This window comes from Scyliorhinus torazame, chromosome 7 (genome assembly GCF_047496885.1).
Source record: "Scyliorhinus torazame isolate Kashiwa2021f chromosome 7, sScyTor2.1, whole genome shotgun sequence".
Taxonomy (NCBI): Eukaryota; Metazoa; Chordata; class Chondrichthyes; order Carcharhiniformes; family Scyliorhinidae; genus Scyliorhinus; species Scyliorhinus torazame.
In genome coordinates this window covers 77,839,759-77,861,595 of record NC_092713.1, presented here as the reverse complement: position 1 = coordinate 77,861,595, position 21,837 = coordinate 77,839,759, and the positions used below count along the sequence as shown (strand labels likewise).

The 21,837-nt window shown below is 44.9% G+C and overlaps 1 protein-coding gene and 1 long non-coding RNA gene across 5 annotated transcripts in view; one reads left to right on the top strand and one right to left on the bottom strand.

Moving 5' to 3' along the window:
* Positions 1–21,837, bottom strand: part of LOC140426328 (metalloprotease TIKI2-like) — a 575,072-nt gene that overhangs the window by 143,258 nt on the left and 409,977 nt on the right. The gene's annotated exons all lie outside the window — the stretch shown is intronic.
* On the top strand, positions 19,702–20,452 carry LOC140427289 (uncharacterized). Its single transcript, XR_011948441.1, has 2 exons — positions 19,702–20,058; positions 20,158–20,452. It is a non-coding gene; the product is annotated as an uncharacterized lncRNA (long non-coding RNA).

The following is a 21,837-nucleotide window of genomic DNA, read 5'->3' as shown; positions in this document are numbered from 1 at the left end:
GCAGGATCTGCTTTCAACTGGCAACAGCCTAACTTTAACAAACTGACTTTACCGAAAAATACCAGACTCCAGATGCATCATTTAATCCAGATACACATTTGTTCAACTTCCAGGGTACCCCTTCTGTGTTAGCTGCTTCTTTAGGAGGATGGAGAAAAATGTCTCTCTGGAGCTGATGCCCCTGCAAAAAGGCAGCTTTTATATCTATAGATTTGCATTCCCATGCCTTTGTGGCTAATAGAGCCAAGAAGATCTTTAAAATAACCTTTCCTGCTGTAGGTGAATCTACCCTTAAATCCTGATCTTCTAAGTTTTATTCAAATCCCCTTGCCACAAGCCTGGCCTTTGCCTAATAAGTTCCATCCGGAAGAACCTTTCCGTGCAAATCCATCTTTGGGATAGAGCTCTTTGGCCCCTATGCGGTACTTCCGTGTATACCCCAAATTCACTCCAACTATGCAATTCTTGCTGTTTAGCTTCTTTGATAACTTTTTCATCTAATTTATTTGAAGCCACCAAAATCTCACGTGCACGTGGGCTTCTACTCCTATTAGTATTCGTAGTCTTACTCATGTTCCGAGATCTTGATAAACTACGTCCCCTCTCCCGCCTTGTATCTTGTTCTGTACTGCTACTGCTTGATCTTTCCCTTCTGCTGTGGGATGTCCTTTCATTAGTTCTCGACCCTTTCCTGCGAACCTGTTCACTATCCGATGTACTATCTGAACTGGCACTGCGTTTCTGTGCCCTCCATTTTTGAACTTCGTTTTCCCAATCCATTGACTTGACTCCTTCCCCTGAATGCTGTACATTCAACCAATGTTTATACTTTCCAGTGGCCTTCCCTGCTCTACTAATAACAGTTGCATCCTTCCATTGACTAGACCCTTCAGGCAAGTATGTCATTTTTGAACCAACTTTTGGCAGTTGCCCTTTCGGAAAAATGGCCTGTTCCAATTCATCAGAAGTGTTGTGTTCCTCCACAGAAACCCTGTCTATATCAGTTAATTGGTCCTCATAGTTCTGTAACACATGCGTACGAGATGACTCTGGTTCCTCGTCATGTCTGTCTGCTCTGTCTAAATTTGAAAATTTGTAATCTGTACCCATTATCCTTGATGAATGTACCCTAACAGTTTGATTACCATGTTGCAAAATAATTGTTTTGCCATCTAGGCCTCTGATCTTCCCTGGGTCTTTCCATTCATTAGAATTGTCTCTCTTATAGTATACCATGCCTCCTTGCTGAAAAATGGCATCTGATGGCCATATGTTATGTCTTAAAACTCTGCGAATTCTTTCAGAGACTTCTGCTTCCAAAAAAGCTTTTCTACTGCTTTGTAATGCATTTAAATGTTCAGCAAAACCAGAGCTAATTGTAGTCCCCTCCCAAGCTGGAGGCTGGTCATCCAAAATGGACGGAATTTTAGGATTTCTACCAAACACTAATTGATAAGGACTATAGCCCCCAACCATCTGCAATGAATTCTTTGCATGTACTGCCCATGCTAAAGCTGAATTTAGCCTGCAATTTGGTCGATCTGCCAAAATTTTCCGAAGCATGTCATCGGTGACAGCATGATTTCTTTCAGAGACACCATTACTAAATGGGCTTTCTGCAGCCGTATTCATAACTCTGATATTCATGTTTTCACACATATCCCTAAACTCATGAGTAAATTCTCCCCCATTGTCCGTAAGGAATTTTGCCGGTGGACCCATTCCTGTCCCTATCCATTTTTCCACGATTTGATCCAGAATTACTCTCTTTTCTTTACTTCGTACATTCGTTGATTGACTAAATCTGGTTGCTAAATCTACAAAATGCTAAATAAATATATTATTTGCTTTATCCCAGATCTTAAGGTGCATGGCCACAATGTCGTTAAAATCCCTGGCCAAAGGTAGGGTTACTATCGGTCATGCTGGTGTCCTTCTGTACTTCCTACAAACTTCCCTAATAGGGGACTCTATAGTCAGGGGCACAGATAGGCGCTTCTGTGGACGTGAAAGAGACTCCAGGATGGTATGTTGCCTCCCTGGTGCCAGGGTCCAGGATGTCTCCGAACGGGTAGAGGGCATCCTGAAGGGGGAGGGCAAACAGGCAGAGGTCGTTGTACATATTGGTACTAACGACATAGGCAGGAAGGGGCATGAGGTCCTGCAGCAGGAGTTCAGGGAGCTAGGCAGAAAGTTAAAAGACAGGACCTCGAGGGTTGTAATCTCGGGATTACTCCCTGTGCCACGTGCCAGTGAGGCTAGAAATAGGAAGATAGAGCAGATAAACACGTGGCTAAACAGCTGGTGTAGGAGGGAGGGTTTCCATTATCTGGACCACTGGGAGCTCTTCTGGGGCAGGTGTGACCTGTATAAGATGGACGGGTTGCATCTAAACCGGAGAGGCATAAATATCCTGGCCGCGAGGTTTGCTAGTGTCACACGGGAGGGTTTAAACTAGTATGGCAGGGGGGTGGGCACGGGAGCAATAGGTCAGAAAGTGAGAGCATTGAGGGAGAACTAGGGAATAGGGACAGTGTGGCTCTGAGGCAGAGCAGACGGGGAGAAGTTGCTGAACACAGCGGGTCTGGTGGCCTGAAGTGCTTTTGTTTTAATGCAAGGAGCATTACGGGTAAGGCAGATGAACTTAGAGCTTGGATTAGTACTTGGAACTATGATGTTGTTGCCATTACAGAGACCTGGTTGAGGGAAGGGCAGGATTGGCAGCTAAACGTTCCAGGATTTAGATGTTTCAGGCGGGATAGAGGGGGATGTAAAAGGGGAGGTGGAGTTGCGCTACTTGTTCGGGAGAATATCACAGCTGTACTGCGAGAGGACACCTCAGAGGGCAGTGAGGCTATATGGGTAGAGATCAGGAATAAGAAGGGTGAAGTCACAATGTTGGGGGTATACTACAGGCCTCCCAACAGCCAGCGGGAGATAGAGGAGCAGATAGGTAGACAGATTTTGGAAAAGAGTAAAAACAACAGGGTTGTGGTGATGGGAGACTTCAACTTCCCAAATATTGACTGGGACTCACTTAGTGCCAGGGGCTTAGACGGGGCGGAGTTTGTAAGGAGCATCCAGGAGGGCTTCTTAAAACAATATGTAGACAGTCCAACTAGGGAAGGGGCGGTACTGGACCTGGTATTGGGGAATGAGCCCGGCCAGGTGGTAAATGTTTCAGTAGGGGAGCATTTCGGTAACAGTGACCACAATTCAGTAAGTTTTAAAGTACTGGTGGACAAGGATAAGAGTGGTCCGAGGATGAATGTGCTAAATTGGGGGAAGGCTAATTATAACAATATTAGGCGGGAACTGAAGAACATAGATTGGGGGCGGATGTTTGAGGGCAAATCAACATCTGACATGTGGGAGGCTTTCAAGTGGCAGTTGAAAGGAATACAGGACCGGCATGTTCCTGTGAGGAAGAAAGATAAATACGGCAATTTTCGGGAACCTTGGATGACGAGTGATATTGTAGGCCTCGTCAAAAAGAAAAAGGAGGCATTTGTCAGGGCTAAAAGGCTGGGAACAGACGAAGCCTGCGTGGAATATAAGGAAAGTAGGAAGGAACTTAAGCAAGGAGTCAGGAGGGCTAGAAGGGGTCACGAAAAGTCATTGGCAAATAGGGTTAAGGAAAATCCCAAGGCTTTCTACACGTACATAAAAAGCAAGAGGGTAGCCAGGGAAAGGGTTGGCCCACTGAAGATTAGGCAAGGGAATCTATGTGTGGAGCCAGAGGAAATGGGCGAGGTACTAAATGAATACTTTGCATCAGTATTCACCAAAGAGAAGGAATTGGTAGATGTTGAGTCTGGAGAAGGGGGTGTAGATAGCCTGGGTCACATTGTGATCCAAAAAGACGAGGTGTTGGGTGTCTTAAAAAATATTAAGGTAGATAAGTCCCCAGGGCCTGATGGGATCTACCCCAGAATACTGAAGGAGGCTGGAGAGGAAATTGCTGCGGCCTTGACAGAAATCTTTGGATCCTCGCTGTCTTCAGGGGATGTCCCGGAGGACTGGAGAATAGCCAATGTTGTTCCTCTGTTTAAGAAGGGTAGCAAGGATAATCCCGGGAACTACAGGCCGGTGAGCCTTACTTCAGTGGTAGGGAAATTACTGGAGAGAATTCTTCGAGACAGGATCTACTCCCATTTGGAAGCAAATGGACGTATTAGTGAGAGGCAGCACGGTTTTGTGAAGGGGAGGTCGTGTCTCACTAACTTGATAGAGTTTTTCGAGGAGGTCACTAAGATGATTGATGCAGGTAGGGCAGTAGATGTTGTCTATATGGACTTCAGTAAGGCCTTTGACAAGGTCCCTCATGGTAGACTAGTACAAAAGGTGAAGTCACACGGGATCAGGGGTGAGCTGGCAAGGTGGATACAGAATTGGCTAGGCCATAGAAGGCAGAGAGTAGCAATGGAGGGATGCTTTTCTAATTGGAGGGCTGTGACCAGTGGTGTTCCACAGGGATCAGTGCTGGGACCTTTGCTCTTTGTAGTATATATAAATGATTTGGAGGAAAATGTAACTGGTCTGATTAGTAAGTTTGCAGACGACACAAAGGTTGGTGGAATTGCGGATAGCGATGAGGACTGTCGGAGGATACAGCAGGATTTAGATTGTCTGGAGACTTGGGCGGAGAGATGGCAGATGGAGTTTAATCCGGACAAATGTGAGGTAATGCATTTTGGAAGGTCTAATGCAGATAGGGAATATACAGTGAATGGTAGAACCCTCAAGAGTATTGAAAGTCAAAGAGATCTAGGAGTACAGGTCCACAGGTCATTGAAAGGGGCAACACAGGTGGAGAAGGTAGTCAAGAAGGCATACGGCATGCTTGCCTTCATTGGCCGGGGCATTGAGTATAAGAATTGGCAAGTCATGTTGCAGCTGTATAGAACCTTAGTTAGGCCACACTTGGAGTATAGTGTTCAATTCTGGTCGCCACACTACCAGAAGGATGTGGAGGCTTTAGAGAGGGTGCAGAAGAGATTTACCAGAATGTTGCCTGGTATGGAGGGCATTAGCTATGAGGAGCGATTGAATAAACTCGGTTTGTTCTCACTGGAACGAAGGAGGTTGAGGGGAGACCTGATAGAGGTATACAAAATTATGAGGGGCATAGACAGAGTGGATAGTCAGAGGCAAGGTTTAGAGTAGATGTACGAGGCAAGTTTTTTTACGCAGAGGGTAGTGGGTGCCTGGAACTCGCTACCGGAGGAGGTAGTGGAAGCAGGGATGATAGGGACATTTAAGGGGCATCTTGACAAATATATGAATAGGATGGGAATAGAAGGATACGGACCCAGGAAGTGTAGAAGATTGTAGTTTAGTCGGGCAGCATGGTCGGCACGGGCTTGGAGGGCCGAACGGCCTGTCCCTGTGCTGTACATTTCTTTGTTCTTTGTTCTTTGTTCACAGCAGTCACTAACCTGTTCTATCAGTTTAGTATAGTTGTCATCCCTTACCCCTGCATCCTTTAAGAAATTTTTCAGCCTCCGAGGAGACGGATGTGCAAATTGCCTATGCAGTTTTAATACCACAAGCTTTTTATCAGCTAAAGTCACATTTTCAACTGCCATTAACACATCCTTAACCACTCTACTTGAAATATTATTTGTCAGTAATGGAATACAATAGTGTCCCGACTGTGTAAATTGTAAGTCCACCGTCTTTCCAAAAACTGTTGCCGTATCCTATTCCATATCCAGATTCATGTGTGCTTTCTTCATCGACGGTCTGCTCAGAAGCAAAGGTATCTCACTTGATACAACATCCGTGCAATGAAATGATTCACTCCGGCAATATTGCAAGGGATCACCACTCTTTTCAGCGACTTCAGAGTATTATCATCCCCAAACCTGAAACTTGTGGAATTTTTAAATTCCTTAACCTTGTTACGATTTTCAGCGTTCAAAGAGTCCAGGTAACATTTTAACCAGTCAATTCCACACACAGTAGATGTGCAGCCACTGTCCAATACCGCAGAGTTGAAGGATTCTGCAACCAACACCCTCATTACCGGCGTAAAACTGCTTGTCAATAGGTCAATGCCTTCTTTCTGGTCACTATCTTTTTCCTCTTCTGACTCTTCCGTGTCATGTGTTGCTTCAAACACTCTTATCATAACGAATTGGACAGTTGAAAGCATAATGGGATTGAGAGTCACATCGAAAACATCGATTTATCATGCGCCGAGCATTTCTGGGGTTCATCTTCCTATTGTAGGTTCTAACTGGGTTTCTGTCTTCATAATTTCCTTGTCTCGGTCTCCTTCTATAGTCTTGAGCCCTGTTCGTAGCCATACGATTTCGCCATCCTGTTAGTAGTGTATCTTCCATATTCTGCCTTATTGCAGGCTGACCTATTTCGGTCATCAGAGCCATCGGAATCGAATGTTTCCCCAGAAATGTTTGTAAAGTTTTTGTCATCTGTTCGAATAAGGTATCCTTATCAGTAAACTGAACTCCTGTCAAAACCAGGAGCCTATCCATGTTGCTCACTCTAGTACAGTCAAGTAATTTAAAGGCCAACACAGACTGTGGAAATTCCAGATTGTGTTTCTGCAGCCTTTTATATAGTCTGCCAAATTCCATTATATAGTCTTCCATGGAGCTATCCTCCATTTTCCGGAACTTATCAAAATCCGACCATGCTTCATACGCAAGTCATCTTTCTTATAAATCTTATCCATATAATGTAATAAAGTCTCCAGACCTTCTTCTGAGTCTAACTCTTCCAATTCCAGCTCAGAAAGCATTTTGTTTCGGATTTTACTGCCGTATGGTAAAGAAAGAGCCAATGCCATACCTTGTTTTCTCTTTCCCAAAGCAGTTACCTTAGTCCACATAACTACTGCACTTCTCATTTGGTCGTACGATTCCCTTTCAGAAAATAAGGGAGGGTAGTCATATCCAGCCATCTTTATCCTCGGTTCAGCCATATATCCCTTTTTCTTTCTTCTTTTCTCACTCTCTCCTTGGTTTGATCTGGAAAAGTTGTATCTTTCAACCCTTCACATTTACACAGCAACCATCCTCTGCTACCAATTGTTAGATGTTTTAGTTGCTGTGATATGAAGAGTCTAAAGTTCTGTTCCTTTTTCACAAATACACATTTATTTCATTCCAACAGCCTTTGCACAAAACTCTAACTATACATCACCTACCAACATCCTACCAACTGTCCTGGCTTGATACAGTTCACACCTCTTTAACCTGGGGATACCCCATCTCTGGATCTGTAAAGATTTAATCACCTGCTAATGGTCGCATTCCAAGCATTGTTTGGCATCTTTGAATTTGTCTATATATATATATGTTTCTGGAACATATCTCTTCATTCACCTGAGGAAGGAGCAGCTCTCCGAAAGCTAGTGACATCGAAACAAACCTGTTGGACTTTAACCTGGTGTTGTAAAACTTTGTACTGTGCTCACCCCAGTCCTACGCCGGCATCTCCACATCATGGCTATACATCACCTGACAGAGGCCACCTGAAGCCCCTTTACATATCAGTGTCAATTAATGGATACTTAACATAAATGAGACAACTAATTGCAATGTCTCTTAACCCATTACTTAACAGTCGTGACTAGTTAGGTCAGGGGTTAGGATGTTAGGAGATCGGTTTTGTAGTCAGATACGAGGCTAGCTTTCAATTTGTCTAACATTTCCTGGGTAATGACTCAGATAAGTATCACAGATCTGTCCGAGCCTCTACCTCTCAATTCACAGTCGGGAGACATTTGCAGAGAGTAATGGGCAACAGGGGAAGTTGAAACTTCCAAGGCAATTCCCACAGATGTCCGTGCATCAGGATTTCCATAGGAATGGACGATGCGGGCGATTGGAAGTTTTGGCCTATTATATTATTTCTTAAAGAAAAATAGAAATAGTGATATGGGGCGGCACGGTGGCACAGTGGTTAGCACTGTTGCCTACGGCGCTGAGGACATGGGTTCGATCCCGGCCCTGGGACACTGTCCATGTGGAGTTTACACATTCTCCCCGTGTCTGCGTGGGTTTCATCCCCACAACACAGAGATGTGCAGGGTAGGTGGATTGACCATGCTAAGTTGCCCCTTAATTGGAAAAAAATAATTGGGTACTCTAAATTTATTTTTAAAAATAAATAATGATATGAATTTTGCAATTAATCTCCAGCTTGCAATTACTGGAAAAGTCAGTATTGTTGCTGTAAGAGGATTTCAGTTTAAGGTGAGATTAATCAACAACAACATAACCATCTGGAATCTCTAGGATGTATGTTGCAGAGATAGTAAGACTATCGTGTCAATCTGTAAATACAAGCATAACTGACTGCATTATTGGATCGCCAAGATCTTCATCAGTCAGCACATCACTGATAACTCTTTAAATACTGAGTTATTTAAAGGAGAAAATTCTTAGGTTCAATCCCCAAATCTGTGCTGAGTTAAAGAGGCTCAGCCTGAAGAGGGGTGGGTTCAGTAAATACAGGTTCTCAGGTTTGTCTGATCCTGTGATATTCCCCTGATCTGGCAGATGACGCATGAAAGGGTTAGATATTTGAGGGTGTCGGCCATAGAGCTATGTCCCAGAGCCATTCTCTTTGTAACAGCAGGGGAGAAGATTGTGAGGAAAGTAATTCTCAACATGCACTTTTCATTCAACCTGCACTCTGTGATAACAATGGGGTAATTTTAACCCAAATCACCTGGTGGGAAATACCTGGAATGGGATTAGTTGCCTGTTATATTTTCAGAGGGTGACGAATGTCCTTCACCTGAAGTGCCAAAGAAGAAAAGTGAGTGAGTGACAAATAAGTTGTCAGTATTTGCCCTGGTCAGGTCAATGAACATTTTGTAGAATGAGAGACTTGGCAATCAGTGCAATCTTCCTTCAGACTAATGTCTGGCAGTTTTCCTTGTTCTACTTTAACAGTGGAGTTGGGAAAATAATGGCTCAAATGTTCCATTAGGTGACAATGATAATTGGATTGCCGCTGCTCTGCCCTCCCCTCCCCGGACATTATTTTGGAATTTGCAGAATCGGTCCAGTGAAATTGTGATATCTTATTCTGTCTCTATGTCATGCTCCAACCTACTTCTTTGTTTCACTGTGTAAGGTTCTTCTGTATTTGGACATACTTAGAAAGTCAAACCGTTGTGAGGCATCCAATCAAGTGACCTGACCGATTACCAAGCCTGCCACCATTCCTTCGTATCTACTACACCGCCAGCCTACATATTCAGCCAGAAATGGCTTTTGAAAGGCTTTGTCCTCATTTACCTCTCATTGCTTTACACATGTGGGCAGCAAAGTAGCACAATTGGCTAGCACTGTGGTTTCACAGCACCAGGGTCCCAGGTTGAATTCCCCGCTGTCTGTGCAGGGTCTGCACGTTCTCCCCGTGTCTGCGTGGGTTTCCTCCGGGGGCTCCGGTTTCCTCCGATAGTCCAAAGATGTGCAGGTTGGGTGGATTGGCCATGATAAATTGCCCTTAGTGACCAAAAAGGTTAGGAGGGGTTATTGGGTTACGGGGATAGGGTGGAAGTGAGGGCTTAAGTGGGTTGGTGCAGACTCGATGGGCTGAATGGCCTCCTTCTGCACTCTTTGTTCTATGGCAACACATATACTCAGTAGATGTGCTGAACTATACCTCTCCAGGCCATGGACCGGCTGAACCCATTTTCCATTGGTGTAATAGAGATACATCTCCCTGCATATAATTTCAAAGCCTCATTTTTTAAAAATGTAGATTACCCAATTATTTTTTTCCAATAAAGGGACAATTTAGCATGGTCAATTCACTGACCCTGCACATTGTTTAATCTGGTTTGTCTATTTCTTTGGCTCTCTACTGACTCCTACTGGTAAAAATGGATGTGGAAGTTTTCCAAGGCATGTGGTGATGAATGTACATTTATAGAAGAATGAACATGGTGCCTTTAAAAATAAGATGCCGGGTGGCACGGTGGCACAAGTTAGCATTGCTGCCTCATGATGCCGAGGGCCCGGGTTTGATCTTGGGTCAATGTCCGTGTGGAGTGTGCACATTCTCCTTGTGTCTGCGTGATCTCAATTCACAGGGTATTGTAAGCACCAGATGGTTGAAAATAAATAATTTAATTAAAACTTTGCAGAGGAACTTATTTTATTGCACAAAATGCATGAAATAACCGGAATAATTAGTAATAGGGTAGAATAAATCAAATTAATGCTCCACACATCCATTAAACCTAATGTCATATTGAATTATTTCTCCAGTGTCTTACCGTGTCCATTAGTTATTCTAATTAGTTTTGAAACATCACTTTCATTTATGTGGTATTATTTTTAGCCCATGTACAAGAATCGAGGCGTAACCAAATTATTAACATACTGTCCATGGCTGTAAGATTATATTTTGAAAACATTTAATTAAATACAAAAGTGCCAAGAAGAAGTATCTCCTTAGTGCTCACTTCTCGTCCCCTCTTTCCCCTCCCACAGATTTATGTTCATGCATTTCTTTATTATACCATTAAAAAGAAACAAAATACTTTCACCAGCACCTTAAGTTTCGGGAATGGACAAATGGCCTGTTAATAGGAACTGTCATCTATCGTCAAATAATGCAGTTCCTTCTTTTATAGCAATCAGCACAGTGATGATCAGAGAGCAGATAACACCGCTACAGACGTCACTGAGGATCTGAGATAAACGTTTCCAGGACCTCCTTCTGGTGTGCTGTCTGACGACAGTTTATTTTGTTTGTAGTACGGTTAAGATTTATGAGTCCCCAGTGAAACATTGAGGTGTCACAATAAAATCATTCGACACTTACAAATTTCCGCTTCCTCTAATGTGGTGTATTATGTACATATGCTGCTTTGTACCTTAGCCAAAACATCTGCTAATTTGTTTTTCCCATTTTAATATGGTAATTAGTTTCAAGTCCTGCTCTAGGACTTGATGGCCAAGTACATAAGGCAGCCAAAGAGGTTGAGTATCAACTTGTAAATCCTCCCAACACACACCGATGGCACGTGGTAAGAGCCAGTTGGCTCGTCAGTTGGTGTGGATCAGATTGATGCCAACAGCATGGGGTTTGATCCACGTTCCAGCTGGGGTGGGTTCAGGATGTGCCTCCTTGCCCTGCCTGTAGTGAAGGGAGTGGCAGTGTGGGTCAGACCTATCTTCAGGCAGCAAACTGAGAAGATGGCAATTAATAGAGATTTTTTTTTATGTGCAGTGCAGTTCAACATTATCGGAAGAATATGGAGATGATCGAAAGGATACAATGAAAATTCATTAGAATGCTGCTTGGTATGAGGAAATACAAATAGAGAGAAAGGAATTTTTCATTCGAACAGCAAAGATTCTGGGGCAATATGAGAAAAGTGCTTAAAGTAATGGAAGGATGGGAGAAGGTGGATGGAAGATCATTTCCAACAATTGCAGGGTCTAGAATTGTTAGGAATTTATTTCAGGTTTGTGGTTGAGGCAGAAAATCTGGTGCAAAATTTCCTGGGAGCAGCCCCCAGTGCAGAGCTATAACTTTGCTGGAGGAATGTCAGAAGCTAGGTGCACTAATGGAGTTTTTGCCCCACATTTTCAACAAAGTTACAGTGGTGGGGAAGCATGTGCTGCGAGGAAATTCTGTGCCTTTGTCAACATTCAAGATTCAATTGATTAGGTGGATTAACAAAGGGCAGCACGATGGTGCAGTGGTTAGCACTGCTGCCTCACGGCATCGAGGTCTCAGGTGCGATTCCGGTCACTGTCCATGTGGAGTTTGCGTGGGTTTTGCCCCCACAACCCAAAGATGTGAAGGGTAGGTGGATTGGCCACGCTAAATTGCCCCTTAATTGGAAAAAATGAATTGGGTACTCTAAAAAAAATGTTAAAGGTGGATGAACAAAAAGAGCATAAAGAGATCTGAGAATAGGTTAGGGTAATGTCATAATGGCTATTTGCTTGTGCATTGGTTCATTGTCAATGTGGGCTGATTGTTCTGTCAATCCGTTTCCATGTTGTAAATTTTCGGCATGTTGGTTCTCCGGCATGTTTGGAATAATTTGTTTCTTTCAGCCAGCTTCTAAATTAAATCTCACAACTGGAAAATCATATTTGTTTATTGATGCCATCTTTTTGTTGGGGATTTTTTTTTTGGTGCTTTCAACCCAGAATGCCATCGTCCAACTCTCGAAAGGCAATTTCAGCATGAGGATCATTACACCCAACCCCAACCTCAATGATCAACACTAATAGATATTGATTGAAGGAACCGTGCTGCATGTTTCAGTACCTTACCGTATGGGGCATATAAATACAGAGCTATGCAGGAAGCTGTATTATTTGACTCCAACTGACCCATTTCTTACAAAATTTTAAGTTTCAACAGGTTAATAATTATAGGCATTCATACCTGACATAACAATGAAAGTAAATTACATGTATTAATTAAATGCAGTAACCTGCATGCAAAGGTGCTTGGTAAACTTCTATTTTTATTTATAAACAATATTTGAATCGTGACAACTTATATCATTGAATTGCTTGCAACTTGTCATGGTGTGGTGCAAATTGTGGACAGTTCTGTCTTTTTCCCCTCTCTGAACGAAAAATGTTTGTTACTTTTTAATGAAGACAGCATCCCTTCAATTCAAAAATCAGAATGGGAAAGACTGCTGATTCTCTTATAATTTTAGGTAAATTATAGGTTGCTTTACCATTTTTTAAGAATAGCCGTTGGCCTTTCTCTTGATTAGACTCTCAGTTCTTGGTGGAGGGAAGGGGTTAATTGCAAATCCGAGCTATGGTTGGATACTAAGAGTATCAGCTACACGCTTAAATTCCCATGGAATGACTGAAGAGAGTGCCAGCTATGTTGTTCATATTTCTGGTAGGCTTAGGAGAGTGAGGAGGGGAGGAAGAATAGTCAAGATGCCTTTACCTCATTCAGTGCTGTTCACTTCTAATGTATGGGTTTTGTCCATTGACAGTACAGTCAATGACTATCCATAGGATCAATGAAGATTCACTTGTAATAGAAACAGCAAACACTAATTTGTAAACACTAATTAGTTAAATAAAACACAATAAAGATAGCAGGGCAGGTGATGCATTGCAGCTGTAACATGTGGCTGCTGGCAGACGCCTCTATGATCACCAGCGACCACATTTACAGTAAGTGCCTGCAGCTCAATTGAATTCGGATCTGGGTTGATGAGCTTGACTCAGACCTTCAGACACTTCACTGCATCAGGAAGGGAAAAATTTGCTTGGACACTTTGTTCCAGGAGGCAGATATCTCCTTAGGCTAGATACTTCTGTCTTTTTTTTTAGGTTTTTAAAATAAATTTAGAATACCCAATTCATTTTTTTCAATTAAGTGGCAATTTAGCATGGCCAATCCACCTAGCCTGCACATCTTTGGGTTGTGATGGGAGGGGATTTTAATAAGGTTATGGACCACCGGCCTGGACCAGTCGTGCTCGAAAACGGGGAGGGTGCCAGCGATGGCAAAGGAGCTGATAGGGTTCATGAAGCAGATGGGGGGATTGACCCATGGAGGTTTAGGCAGCCGACGACTAGGGAGTTTTCTTTCTACTCGCATGTACATAAAGTGTATTCCCGGATCGATTTTTTCATTTTGAGTAGGGATTTGCTGGCGGGGGTGGTGGACACGGGGTACTCATCCATCACTATTTCGGACCATGCCCCACACTGGATGGAACTGCAGGCCAGTGAGGAGAGCGTCCAACGCCCGCAGTGGCGATTGGACGTGAGCTTGTTGGCGGACGAGGCGGTGTGAGAGAGAGCAGGGAAGTGCATGCAGGACTACCTGCAGGTCAACGACACAGGGGAAGTCGCAGCAGCGGTGGTCTGGGAGGCGCCGAAGGCAGTGGTGAGAGGGGAGTTGATTTCAATCCGAGCTCATAGGGACAGGACGGACAGGGCAGAGACAGACCGACTGATCAAGGAGATCCTACAGGTAGACAGGAGGTATGAGGTGACCCCAGGGGCGGAACTGTTAAGGGAGCTGAGTTTGGGGTACTGTCCACGGGCAAGGCAGTGGAGCAGCTTAGAAAGGCGAGGGGGACGCTGTCTAAATATGGAGAGAAGGCCAGCAGAATGCTGGCACAGCAGTTGAGGAAGAGGGAGGCGGCCAGGGGAATTGATAAGGTGGTCGACGGAGATGGGAACCTGGTAGGGGACTCGGCTGGGCTAAACAGGGCGTTTAGGGACTTTTATAGCGGACTCTATTGCTTGGAACCCCCCACGGGGCCCTAGGAGATGAAACGCTTTCTGAACGGGTTGACTTTCCCAAGTGTGGGTAGGGAGCTGGTGGATGAGTTGGGGGCTCCGATTAGGGGCGAAGAAATATCTGAGGGCTTGAAGGCGATGCAGTCGGGTAAAGCTCCGGGGCCAGACGGGTTCCCAGTGGAATTTTACAAGAAATTTTCAGGAATATTAGGGCCGTTGCTGGTTAAGGTTTTTAACAAGGCGAGGGATAGAGGGGTGCTGCCCCCGACAATGTCACTGGCCACCATCTCGTTAATATTGAAGCGGGACAAGAACCCGGAGCTATGTGGGTCCTATAGGCCGATCTCGTTGCTTAATGTGGACGTTAAGTTGCTGGCCAAGGTGTTGGCCTCCAGGATTGAAGGTTGTCTGCCGGAGGCGATTATGGAGGACCAAACCCGGATTTGTCAAGGGTAGGCAGTTGGTGGCCAATATAAGAAGGCTGCTTGATGTGATTATGATGCCCCCGGAGAGAAGGGAAGTTGAGGTAGTTGTGGCCATGGACGCGGAGAAGGCGTTTGACCGGATGGAGTGGGACTATCTATGGGAGGTGCTGGGATGGTTTGGGTTTGGTAGGGGCTTTATCGACTGGTTCAGGCTGTTGTACCAGGCCCCGGAAGCCAGTGTAAGGACGAATAAGACGACCTCGGACTATTTTAGGCTGCACCGAGACAGGGATGCCCCCTCTCCCCACTGCTGTTTGCGTTAGCCATTGAGCCGCTGGCAATTGCTCTGAGAGCTTCTAAGGGCTGGTTGAGGGGGGGGGGGGGCATAGGGTATCGCTATATGCGGATGACTTACTCCTATATGTAGCAGATCCAGGGGCAGGGATGAGGGAGATTATGGCGGATCTGGGGGAATTCAGCCGGTTTTCGGGAGACAAATTGAATATGATGAAGAGTGAGATGTTTGTAGTCCAGGCAAGAGGTCAGGAGGGCCAGCTGGGGGAGTTACCGTTCAGGTTAATGGGAGACAATTTTAGATATCTGGGGATACAAGTAGCGCGCGACTGGGGCGGGTTACACAAGATGAACTTGGCCCGGCTGGTTGAGCAGATAAGGGGCGAGTTTCGGAGATGGGATGCGCTCCCGCTGTCACTGGCAGGGAGGGTGCAATCGGTTAAGATGACGATATTGCCGAGATTTTTATTTGTGTTCAAATGCCTCCTGATTTTCATCCCGCGGTCCTTTTTTAAGAGGATCAACAAAATTATTTTGGGCTTTATTTGGGCGGGTAAGTCCCCACGGGTGAAAAAAGTGATGCTCAAGAGGAATCGAGGGGAGGGGATGCTGGCCCTGCCAAATTTTAGTAATTATTACGATGATTAGGAATTGGGTAGTGGGGACGGGGGCGGCTTGGGAGCGGATGGAGGCAGCCTCATGCAGGGGCACCAGCTTGGGGGCGCGGATAATGGCATCGTTGCCGTTCCCGCCGGTGAGATATTCTACCAGTCACGTGGTGGTGGCGGCTCTGAGGATCTGGGGTCAGTGGAGGAGGTACATTGGTGCAGTGGGTGCATCGGTTTGGTCCCCAATATGTGACAACCATCGGTTCGCTCCTGGGAGCCTAGATGGGGGATTTTGCGTATGGCAAAGGGTCAGGTGCGGGACTTTCTGCGCAGGCAGGTATCATCCTTCCCACTCCTGCCACTAAGAGGGATTCAAGATAGGATAGTGCCTACGGGATGGGAGGGGGAGGGGAGCGTCTCGGACATCTACAAAGAATTAATGGGGGCGGAGGAGACACATATAGAAGAGCTGAAGCGTAAGTGGGAGGAGGAACTGGGGGGTGAGATGGAAGACGGCCTATGGGCGGAGGCGCTGAGCAGGGTCCATGCGACCGCTACATGTGCAAGACTCAGCTTGATCCAATTTAAAGTGGTGCACCGGGCGCACATGACAGCGGCCCAGATGAGTTGATTTTTTGGGTTGGAAGACAAGTGTGTCAGGTGTGCGGGTGGACAAGTGAACCATGTCCACATGTTCTGGGCATGCCCAAAAATTAGGGGATATTGGCAGGGGTTCGCGGATGTCATGTCCAGGGTATTGAAGACAAGGGTGGAAATGAGTCCAGGGGTAGCGATCTTTGGGGTGTTGGAAGACCCGGGTGTTCAGGAGGAGAGAGGCAGATGTTCTGGCCTTTTCCTCCTTGGTAGCCCAGCGACGGATATTACTGGCTTGGAGGGAGTCTAGGCCTCCGAAGTCAGAGGCCTGGTTAACCGACATGGCGAGCTTTCTCGGCCTGGAAAAGATCAAGTTCACCTTGAGAGGGTCGGTGTCAGGGTTCGCCCGGAGGTGGCAACCATTCATTGACTTCTTTGCGGAGAATTAATCGTCAGCGGGGGGGGTGTTAGGGTAGTATAGAGTAGGGGGTTAAATAGGCAGGCCTTGGAGGGACGGATGTCGACGGTTGCTTTTTGATTACTGTTCATTGTACTCTATTGTTTTTGTACTGTGGTTGTTTGTTATGCCAAAAATACCTCATTAAAAATTGTTTGTTAAAAAAAAATGTATCACTGCTGTTCAAGAAAGGAGGGATGGAGAAAGCAGGAATTTGTAAACCAGTTAATCTAACATCTGTTGTTGGGAAAATGCGACAATCATTAATAAGGAGGTAATAGCAGCACATTAAAAAAATCATAATACAATTTGAGTGAGTCAACATGGTCTTGTGAAAGGGAAATCATGGCTGACAAATTTATAGTGTTCTTATAACAAGCAGCGTATATAAAGGGGAACCCATAGGTGTGATGCGTTTGGATTTCCAAAAGGCATTTGATTCGGCACATGGAAGGTTACTGTACAAGATTAGAGCTCCCGGAGTTGTGAGGTGATATATTAGCATCGACAGAGGGGGTCCATTAACTGACAAGGAACAGAGAGTTGGGATAAATGGGTTGTTTTAAAGTTGGCAAACTGTGACTACTGGAGTGCTGCAGGGATTAGCGCTGGGGCCACAACTATTTATGATCAACATTAAAGACTGGATTAAAGGACCAACTATATTGTAGCCAAATGTGCTGATGATACAAAGATAGGTAGGAAAGCAAGTTTTGAGGAGGAGGTAAAGAGTTTCAAAGGGTTATGGGCCAGTTAAGTGAGTGGCCAAACATTTGGCAGATGAAGTATAATGTGGGAAAATGGTGAGGTTGTCCACTTTGGCAGGGAGAAACAAAAAGTAGAATATTATTTAAATGGAGAAAAATTGTAGAAAGCTGCAGTACAAGGATCTGGTTATGCTAGTACATAAATTACATAGGTTAACATGCAGGCACTGCAATTAATTAGGAAGACACATCAAATCTATATTGCAAACAAGATAGTGTGTAAAAGTAGGGAAGTCTTACTACAGCTATAGAAGAATTGATCAGAGTGTACCTGGAGAACAGTGTACAGTTTTGGTTTCTTTCTTTCTTTATTTATCATAAATTTAGAGTACCCAATTATTTTTTTTCCAATTAAAGGGTAATTTAGCATGGCCAATCCACCTACCATGCACATCTTTGGATTGTAGGGGTGAAACCCACGTAAACACAGAGGGAATGTGCAAACTCCACACAGACAGTGACCTGGGGCCAGGATCGAATCCGGGTCCTCAGTACCGTAGGCAGCAGTGTCAACCACTGCGCCACCGTGCTGCCCTGGTTTCCTTATTTAAGCACAAACATACTTGCATTGGAAGCAGTTCGGAGAAGATTTATTAGATTTATTCCTGGTATGAGGGAAGATGGAGTGTGTTAGGCTGATACTCACATGGGGTTTAGAAAAATGAGAGGTGATCTTTAAAAATCATATAAGATTAGAGGGCTATGGTGGCACAGTGGTTAGCACTGGGTCTACGGCACTGAGGACCCAGGTTCGAATCCCGGCCCTGGGTCACTGTCTGTGTGGAGTTTGCACATTCTCCCCGTGCCTGCGTGGGTTTCACCCCCACAACCCAAAGGATGTGCAGGTTAGGTGGATTGGCCATACTAAATTGCCTCTTAATTGGGGAAAAATAATCGGGTACCCTAAATTTAGGGAATTTTTTTTTTTTTCAAACATACAAGATTCTGAGGGACATGAAAGGTTGTTTCCTCTTGTGCGGGCATCTAGAACTCTCCCTAATGGGAGAGACAGAAATGAATAGGCATTTCTTCTCTCGGAGGCTTGTTAGTCTTTGGAATTCCCTTCCACAGAGAGCAGTGGAGACTGGGTCATTGAGTATACTCAAGGCTCAGTTAGACTGATTTTTGATTGACAAGGGAGTCAAGGATCATGGTGGGCAGGCAGAAATGTTCAGTTAAGGCCACAATCAAAATAGCAATTATGTTAATGAATGGCAGAGCAGGTCCGATGAACCAAATGGCCAACTCCTGCTCCTAATTCTTATAATTATGAAAGCATAACATGGCACTTCACAAGGTGCATTATTAAATAAAATTTGATACTGAGCCACATAAAGAGATGATTGAGCAAAGAGATAGAATTTAAGAAACATCTGTAGTGAGGAAAGAGAGGGAGAGATTTAGATAGGGAATTCCAGGGCTTATCGCCTTGACAGCTGAAGGCATGATTAGCAATGGTGCCATGATTGAAATTGGGGATATTAAAGAGGCCACAATAGGAGGAGTACAGCTATTTCAAAGGGTTTTAGAGATGGAGATCACAGAGAAAGGGAGGGCTGAGGCCATAGAGAGATCTCAAAATAAGGATGGGAATTCTGAAATCATGCCTTGCTTAACCAGGAGGCAATGTAGGTAAGTCAGGACAGGAATGATGAGTAAACAGGCATAATGCAAGCAGAGTTTTGGATGACCTAACATTTATGGAGGTTAGAACATGGGACATTGGCCAGGAATACATTAGAATATTTTGTCCAGAGGTAACAAATGAAGTTTACAGCAACAGATGGGTTGAGGCAGATGCGGAGTCAGGCAATGTTATATAGGTGGAAATAATTGATCTTAGGGATGGCGTGGATCTGTGCTTAGAAACACACCTCGGAGTGAAATATGATGCAAACTGGTTCAGCATAGGTCAGTTGCCAAGGAGAGGAAGTATATCTGTTGCTAGTGAATCGAGCTGGTGGTGTAGACCAAAATCACACTGGCTTTGGTCTTCCAAATATTTAGTTCAAGAAAATTTTCCATTCCTTTGTGGGACCAATGGAAATTCTCTTTTCTTCTACGTCTTTTGTCCCACTGGTGAAATCAAGTCCCCCCATTTGACCTGTTGAGCATACTAAACTGGTTCAATTCATCAGCTTGTCCATGATACAAAGTAATATCTTGAGGCACATATATTTTCTACGGAACTTTAAGATCAATGTTCAACCTTTTTAAATTGCAGATCATCAGAGTCTTACTGGGCCAGCTAAGGTATGTGTGGGGCCTTAATCATCAATGAAGGTAAATAATAACTGGTAAAAGAGTAATGGTATTTCTACACAGATGCCTGCAGGAGACGTTTGCATGGTTGTAAAATAAATACTTCATGTTCCCTAGGCACCCGGGACAGGTCAACATAAAAGTAATGTGGAGAGATTGTTTTGGTGTTGTGCTCCCAGGACTCAAACTGCATAGTTTTCAAAGTAAAAGAGATTTAAGTGTTCACCTCGGTGGCCAGCAAGCTTGGGGATGGGAGGACAAGATTTAAGAGAAATGAATTTTTTGCATCAGAGGACAATTCAAGAGATGATGTACATTCATTAATCTTGAAAACACTGAAGGAGCTGACTCATTCTGGGCCATCTTTATCATACGATACCAACCTTTCAATACTTCAGCGAAATGCACAAGGTTAGATGGTAGATAGAAGCAGAATTGTTGATTGTGTAGGTGCATTACTATCAAGTTTAATTCTGCGCTGACTCTGATCTCCATATTTGTATTTTCCAGCAGGGGTCACTGTATTTTGATTGGAGTCTGGCTGAGTTTTACCTCCCTGGGCTGTGCACTGGGCACGATAGTGTACTCGTTATGGAAAGTGGCTAGCCATCCAGAGCTCATGAGATCAACTAACTCAGCATAGTTCATGATTTGAACCCAGGACCTTTGGGGGTCTTTGTGACCCAGTACCACGCTGAGTGAGGTATGTGTGCACTGAGTCACCAGGGGAGCTGATTGCGAAGAATTTCAGTTCTCTGGGCCAGTTACTGTCTGAAAAAAATTAAAATATTTAAATCATGCAGCACCATCTGGCAAACGTTTATTTCACAACTTCCTGAATGGGATCCAGTTGTTTGAATAACAGAAACTAGAAAGGACTGAACCAGATTCAAATCTTGCCTGATGCACATAGCACTATCGAAATGTCATCAGCAGACGGCCAGAAGATTTAGTTCTCAGACACTGAAATCACTGTTTTGAAAAATATCATTTATTCCAAGAGTTAATAATGTAAGCTCGCAGAATGTTCAAAGATTATAAATCTTGGAAGCAAGAGATTAACTATTAACTTACCTTTACTAAATATCAATGTAATGTTTGAAGGAGAACAATATGAACCACAGTTGTTGTAGGCCCAGCCTGTCCTTTCAGCTGGGAAACAGCATAGCGAGGGGAATCTCCACATGACTGGGCCTTAACCTTCAGGCTGCATTTACACAGCACCAGCATGAGACAACTTTGCATTGCTACTATAATTGTAGGTAAAATAAAATATTAAATAAAATAGTACGTTCAGCTACAGAGGGCACATTATCCAGATACAGTTGTGCAGCAGTTCGGTAATCAACTAACATCTGGGTTTTAAAAGTCAGGCTTGTTGACAACTGATGGATGTTAATCCATGCAAGTCAGCCAAAGATAGTCCATGCTTTCCTTATGCACGTATCGAGTTCTGCATAGAGAGAGATAGAGAACGTAATATAATGTCCTTGCAGAGGCGAGATTGGAAGTGTGTGTGCGGTGGGGGTGGATTTAATTGAGCCAGAGGATGTTGGGTGGGTACTCCATTGTCTTCCCACCTCTGTCTGAGGTGGATAGGGCCATGTATGGCCTTTCTTCCCTGGCACCAATTGAGGCACTTAATTGGGCAGTTAATGCCCACGTAAAAGCTTCACTGCACTGCTGCTGGTATTCAACTAGCGGTGGGTGTGATAATCACCATTAGGAAGCCGTGGACTCGTTGACCTTCCACCCCACCCCACCCCTTCTGTTGGACACTCAGGGCGAAATTCTCCCCCAACGGCGGGATGCCCGCCGACTGGCGCCAAAGCCGGCGCAAATCAGACGGGCATCGCGCCGGCAAAAAGGTGCGGAAGTCTCCGCATCTTTGGCGGCCTAGCCCCAACATTGAGGGGCTAGGCCGACGCCGGAGGGATTTCCGCCCCGCCAGCTGGCGGAAATGGCGTTTGTTGCCCCGCCAGCTGGCGCGGAAATGCGGTGCATGCGCGGGAGCGTCAGCGGCCACTGTCAGTTTCCCAGCGCATGCGCGGGAGCGTCAGCGGCCGCTGTCAGTTTCCCGCGCATGCGCAGTGGGGAGAGTCTCTTCCGCCTCCGCCATGGTGGAGACCGTGGCGGAGGCGGAAGGGAAAGAGTGCCCCCACGGCACAGGCCCGCCCGCGGATCGGTGGG